Source organism: Rutilus rutilus (assembly GCF_951802725.1).
Source record: "Rutilus rutilus genome assembly, chromosome: 7".
Lineage (NCBI taxonomy): Eukaryota > Metazoa > Chordata > Actinopteri > Cypriniformes > Leuciscidae > Rutilus > Rutilus rutilus.
This window is the reverse complement of record NC_140221.1, coordinates 36,809,616-36,816,324: the sequence shown is the minus strand read 5'-3', so window position 1 is coordinate 36,816,324 and position 6,709 is coordinate 36,809,616.

The window sequence follows — 6,709 nt, the reverse complement described above, 5'->3', positions numbered from 1 at the left end:
CATTGACTAAATTTACTAAATTGACTAAAAATGTATTAACTTTTAATGACTGCAGTCTCAAAATTATTCAAACCATTCACGGCAAGCATCGTCAAATACTTAGTAGAATACCCTTTTGCTGTCATGACATGCTGCAAACATGTATAACCAGACACCAGCTTCTGGAAGCGTTTCTGAGGAATCTTAGGGTGTACTCACACAAGGAACGGTTGCCTTGTACCGTGTTCTGGCGCGATTGTCCCCACTGGCCTGCACTCACATTGGCCCTCATCTATAATTCTTGCGTAGAAACGGGCGTATATGTTGGCGTAAGATTATGCTTAGACTCCTCTCACTGCCTGATTTATGAAGCTGTGCGTACGTTTGAAATCCAGGTGTAGGCCTACGCAATACCTGCCCTTGATTAATGCCGCGGCTGAAACCGATCGTCATTAGAATAACACGCCCCTATATATTCAAGTCTCCGCTTCCCCCACGCCCTCATTTTACGCCATGGACACACGGAAGACGGCAAAGAAGAGAAACTTCTCTTTCTCTTTCACTTCTGTTTGGATGAGCAAATGACCTATCACAATGCATTATTTTACAGCACGTGTTAAACAATTAGCATTTAATTTCATATCACTTCACATGTATTGGGGTGTACAATAGTGATGATGATGTGATGTGGAGTACCATTCATTCACATTAATAATTGCATGACAATTTGTAATATTCTTCTTATTATTTTTATGATTTTTATTATTAATGACGCTTATTGTTATTTAGAAGAAGAATGTCGTTATTATTATTATTTGCATTATTATTATTATTATTATTATTATTATTATTATTATTATTTAAAAGAAGAAGAATGTCATTTTTATTATTTTGTCAGTCTGAATTATTTTTTGGTCATTGAAAGCCTTTCATTACTGAACCCAGTCCGTGCGCACCTGCCGGGCCTAACCCTGAAACGTCAGGTAAAGCGCACAGGCTCGCAACTGAAGAAATACATATGCCTACAAATCAAATGCTTTGGTAAAGTCACACAAATTAAACATTGAAGTCCATGTTGCACAAAAATAAACACTGAAGTTTATAATTACTATGTTGTTGTTTTTTTACAGTGGGTCACTTCCGCACTAACTCAAAACGTGCGTACACCACCTCCTGAGCTGGCGTAGGATTTGAGCGTGCCGTACGCCAACGTCCATATTGATAAATCTCAAAGTCACCGTGGTTTTGGGTGTACGCTGGAAATTTGGTGTACGCACTTTTGATAAATGAGGGCCATTGCACTTAACGTTTCGGGCTAGAGCACGCTTACGTCCTTTACGAAACAACTTTTTGTTTTGAAGAAAACAGGAAGAAAAGCACTTTTGCTAACAGACCCCCTAATAGATTTATCATTTATGCCGCAACACGATTTTCACTTGATTGTGCTGCACGTATCAGACTATTATAATGGAGGACTTTGATGGAGGACTTTGCAGCTTTACTCGCAAACTACAATTCCTTTTCATCAATAACGTGAGAACCAGACCCTTTATAAACTTAAATATACTCGATTTAATTAAATTTAATTGAAAAGTGTTCAAGTAGTAATAGAAGATGTTTGCTGTCATAATGATGACAGTAGCGCACAGCTGTCCCGTGCTCCGTACTCACACTACATGCCTACCGGGCCTGAGCCCAACTGAACCATGCTCTGGCCCACCTCTTCCAAGCTTTAAACGTATTGCGCCCGGGCACGGTACGGATCGATCACACTAGTCAAACGAACCAAACTTTGGTGGTCAAACGTGCTTGGGCACTGTTGTGGAAAAATGCAGTATTTCTTATATGCATTTGTTTTAAACCATTGTTAATCTCATTGAATCATGTATTTCTGTGAGTATCTTAGCAGCTGACGGAGGACAGGAAGGAACAGACGCAATAAAACGGATGGGCCAGGGAGATTGTAAGACCTGGGCTCGAGAAATGGTTCAGTCAGGAGAATACAGGGGTCGTTCAGTATTAAAGTGAAGCCCCATGCCCTCTCAGGAGGGGAACAGAAGATTATTTAAGTCATAAATGGAAGCCTTTTGGCTTCTCGGGGACAAAGAACAATTTGATCTGCCCAGGGGGGTAGAAGCCAGTCCAAACCGGTTAAGATATGGGGATATCAGTAAGGAAAGTTACAGAAACTGGGGAGGAGGAGTATAGTGTCAGAGAAGACACTATAAAATGTCTGTTTTTGTTGAGTCTGTTAGGTTCTGTCTTCCTGATACCGGGTAGCTGCGGAAACTGTGAACAGAATTCTCTCAGAGAATAAACTTTTTCTCTTTATTACAATTTGCCTCTGAAAGTTTTTCTTGTGCCTTTTGATGCTGTTTGATTAACCTTTGAAAATTGCCATTACAGCACGGTTTAGATACGACTATAGTGTGAGTACACCCTTAGCCCATTCCTCATGAGCAATGGCCTCCAGTTTACAATAATATTCTTGAGTTTACGTACTTAACCACCTTCTTCAAATACCACCAGAGATTTTCTATGGGGTTCGAGTCAGGTGATTGTAATGGCCTCTGTTGAATCTTCCATGGAAGTCCGGCATGACTTCTTCTGCAACCAAGCCTTGTTGGAATTTGAGGTATGCTTGGGATCATTGTCCTGTTGGAAGGTCCCAATGACCCCAAGCTTCAGCTTACTCACTGACGGCATGACTCCTGATACTTCAATAAATCCATCTTGTCTTCCACACGCTGCAGGTTTCCAGTGCCAGTACGTGCCTTACTGTGCAGCTGAAACCTCAGCAGTCTTGCTGCAGGTCTTTTGCAGTCACTCTGGGTTTTTTCTTGGAAATATTTGTACAATTTAACGTTGAACTTGCGAACTATGCTTCCAGCGGTGTCTCTAGGAACATTTAGAACATTTTTTTGTATCCTGTTCTTTGTTTGTGAAGGGTGATAATATCTTCTCTTAACTTTTTGGACCATTCTTTTGACTTAGCCATATTTCTAACATGCAGTCAAACGTGGCACTCAACAAACCTAGTCAGTTCAGATATTTCATGTGTTCTAGCTCAAGCAAACCTGGTGCAACTAATGAAGCCCTTGATTATTAGGTGTGCTTGAGACAACACCTGTTTTGCAGATTTGTGCTGTTGTGAGGGATTCTATTCAGGGAGTTGAATAATTTTTAGACTGCAGATGTCATTAAAAGAAGCATTTTTAGTTGAATTTGGTGAAACCACTTGAAACATTTATGTTGAGCTATTTCAATTACTTTTGTTTGATTTGTTCATTGCAAACAGCTGAAAGTCTGTCAATTTTGCCAATAAACCTGATTTGCTATGGGGTTGAATAATTTCGATTACAACTGTGTGTGTATATATACTGCATATACCTTTTTTTTACCCTTGTTTCAGACCCAATTTAACACATTTAAATAAAATAAAAATGCATTTTAGAAGTTATGATAGAGTAATAATTATAAACCATTTATATATACAGTCTGTTGTGTGAAAAAAAGTGTTATTTTAGTATATAGATTAATAGTATTATTAACATTTTGATTTTTGTTTTTATAATTTTTTTATGTCTAAGTTTTTAACATTTTTATTTAACTCGTAGTTGTTTAGTTATTTTAGATTAAATTATTTAAATTATTTTTAAATCATGCTCAACCATGATCATGCCCCAAATAAAGTTTTATGAAAAGTTAGTGAACTTGTTTACCAAGGAGAAATAGAAATAGAAATTTCATTTAAATTTTGAACATAATATCAAGTAATAATTTTGTCAAAATTTTACAAAAATTATTAAAGCTTTACTTTAATTGTGCGCATTTAGCATACATGCTATGAAATTAGCCATAGCAAAACAAAACAAAGTCAACCATTTTCTTCCAAAAATGTTTAAAAGGTCATTTGATATCGCCGCAGAATGATATCACACACAATACAATTATAGATGTGGTGGAAATGACACTGTGGTCAATGACGTTTAATGAATATGATTATGAATATGAATTAAATGATAAATGAATATGAGTTGCATGCACTGTATATAGATCGGTGGCTGTATTGTTATACATTAAGTAAGTGAGTGTGAAATGTGTGTTGTAAGAGAGTTTAAAATGTCTTTCAGAGAGATTGAAGGAAGTAAATCTATAGAATGTCCTCCAGTGACAGATGAGATCTGAGAAGGACACAGACAAACACTCTGGCACCAGACTGAAAGGTAAGAGTAAAGGTGACTGATGAGTGTGTATTCTCAGCTTTATTTCTCTGTGTCCTTTGAGCTGCTCTGATTCATCCTTATCATAGTTTTCAGACACAGAGCTTCCCTGCGCAAACATACAGACCTTCTTCATTCAGCAAACTCTAAGGCAGGCACAAATACACAGATTGGCAATCTGTGTACACTCAGCTGTTAACACTTACACAGCTGCCCCTTCATTCCCTAATGGGAATCCACAGTAAGAGCCTTGTTTGTTTGATCATTCATTCATTCATTTTATCATTTGCTTGTAGTTTTACATAATCTTATTACTGTCTTTCTTGATTAGCATTACAGAGGAAATATTTAGTGTAAAAGTAAATATTGTTTTATGTTGTTTCATAAATCAAGAGACCCAATTCTCAGTATCAACTTCGTCGCATTTTCCAAAAATTACTTACTAAAAAATACAAACAAAGGACAGAATTGTTGACATATAGTAAGAATAAAGAGAGATAAAATGATTGTGGATTGCATAGCTCAGATAATTTTATGTACACTGTAAAAATGTTTGCAATTTTTACAGAAAACGACAATAAATGTGGTTAAGTATGTACTACATGCAACCGGTCCCACTCGACCCACTTCAAACGGGGTGCCTCTTGAGGCTCTTACTGGCCTATGTTCATTACACATGTTCAGTGAACAATTATAAAAGGTTGGACATTGCATCAGATGTAATATTAACATAAAATACTGTCAAATTGATGTTTTTTGCATTATATAATCTACAAAGACATTTCCAGAAGTCCTTGCTATTTAGTTAATATTTAGGCCTATTGCATTATTTTAGTGTCATGCATGTTAGCCTGATTGTGTTTTGTCTTGTGTCTCCAATGTGCTCCGTGAAGTCTATAGTTTAATATGAACTCTAATTCTGTTTTACTAATATAGTGGTTATCAGTACATTTTAAGGTGAAAAAGCAGATTTTGATATATACTTGGTAACACTATATGACTGGGAATCTGATTGATTGATGGACATATTTTTCAGTTGAGAAATTACAAAAATATCATCCAGGATCAGCTCTTGAGCTAAACCCTAACCCTAACTGTGAAAGTAATTACAGTTGCAATTTTACTGGAAGCCAATGCAAATGCTGAAACGTTTTCCCCCCCAATCAGCACAGCCTGTTTGTGTGTGCGTGCGTATGGAAAAGAGGGACATGTGTCTTCATTTCCCTTTATGCCTGATTTCCTCATCCACTGACTGTGAACCCTCCCCTGCAGCTACACTGAGTGTGATATAGTGCACCTGCGCTCTCCCACGCCAGGGAAGAGAAAGAGAAGGCCGATTTGGCTGGAGTTCATTTGCAAATATATCCCACAGGTCAGCTAGGGGTCAGCAAGAGGTCACAGAAAGGTCGGCCAAGACCTAGGGCAGCTCTCCAAAGACCCGCGCACCTCCCAGAGCTCCTCTCTCGTTGCATTCGGTCCTGTCAGGTCACGAAGATATCACTTCCCAAAACCTACACACTCTGTTATACAGACGAGACACACCTCTCCACTTCCTAGAAAACTAACATGCCTGCTGTAGACACAAACATCCAAATGTCCTCTGCTTGCACGCACTAACAGCAGTGTGGCACATCTCTCTCTCCCACTGAGCCACTGCTCTGTCGCAGGCTGCAGCGTATTGATCTGCTGCTGGCTATAAATGAGCCGCTGTGGTGGCATCCTGCCTGCTTTTGCACTGAGCGAGGGTATTGATCTGCCATCCCAACTGCAGTCTCAACTGACTTCTATTAGTGCTTCCGCTTTTCACTTACATAGTGCACTGACACAGGAAATGCAATTGATCTGTTCTAGAGGAAGAAGTCAATCCCTAGCCCACATTGCAATGTGACAAATAATAAATGCACATTCAAATCTTTTGGATTATCAACAAAATCATCTTTAATTGGAAAATTAGGCCACTGTTATATATTATAAGATAAAATTAGATATTTATATGGCAATTTTTTTTAAAATCAAAATATAACAATAAATTAGGAAATTAATATTAGAAATAATATTACATAATTATATAGTGCTCACCCTGTAGTCTGTGTGGGTCCTAGTGATGGGGACACTGTACTGTCAAAAAATTTTTTTTTAAAGTCCTTCGGATGAGACGTTAAACAGAGGTCCTGACTCTCTTTGGCCATAAAAATCCCAAATCCACAAATTTTCCCCTTGGCCTCTATCTATCATCATGGCCTCCTAATAACCCACATATCCTGAGGAGATTTCCCCTTCCATATGCAAAGCGCTTTGAGTACCCAGTAAATGTAATTAAATGTAAATAATGTAGTTTGTAATGAATCATTTAAATGATTTAAATGTAGCAAATTATTATTATATTATATAAATGATAAAAGTTACTGAACTTGTTTGTTTGTGACAAATGAATGAATGATGTCAGTAGTTAATTGAGCTGATGGTGACATCTTGTGGTGAAACAGCAGTACTACACGTCATAATAT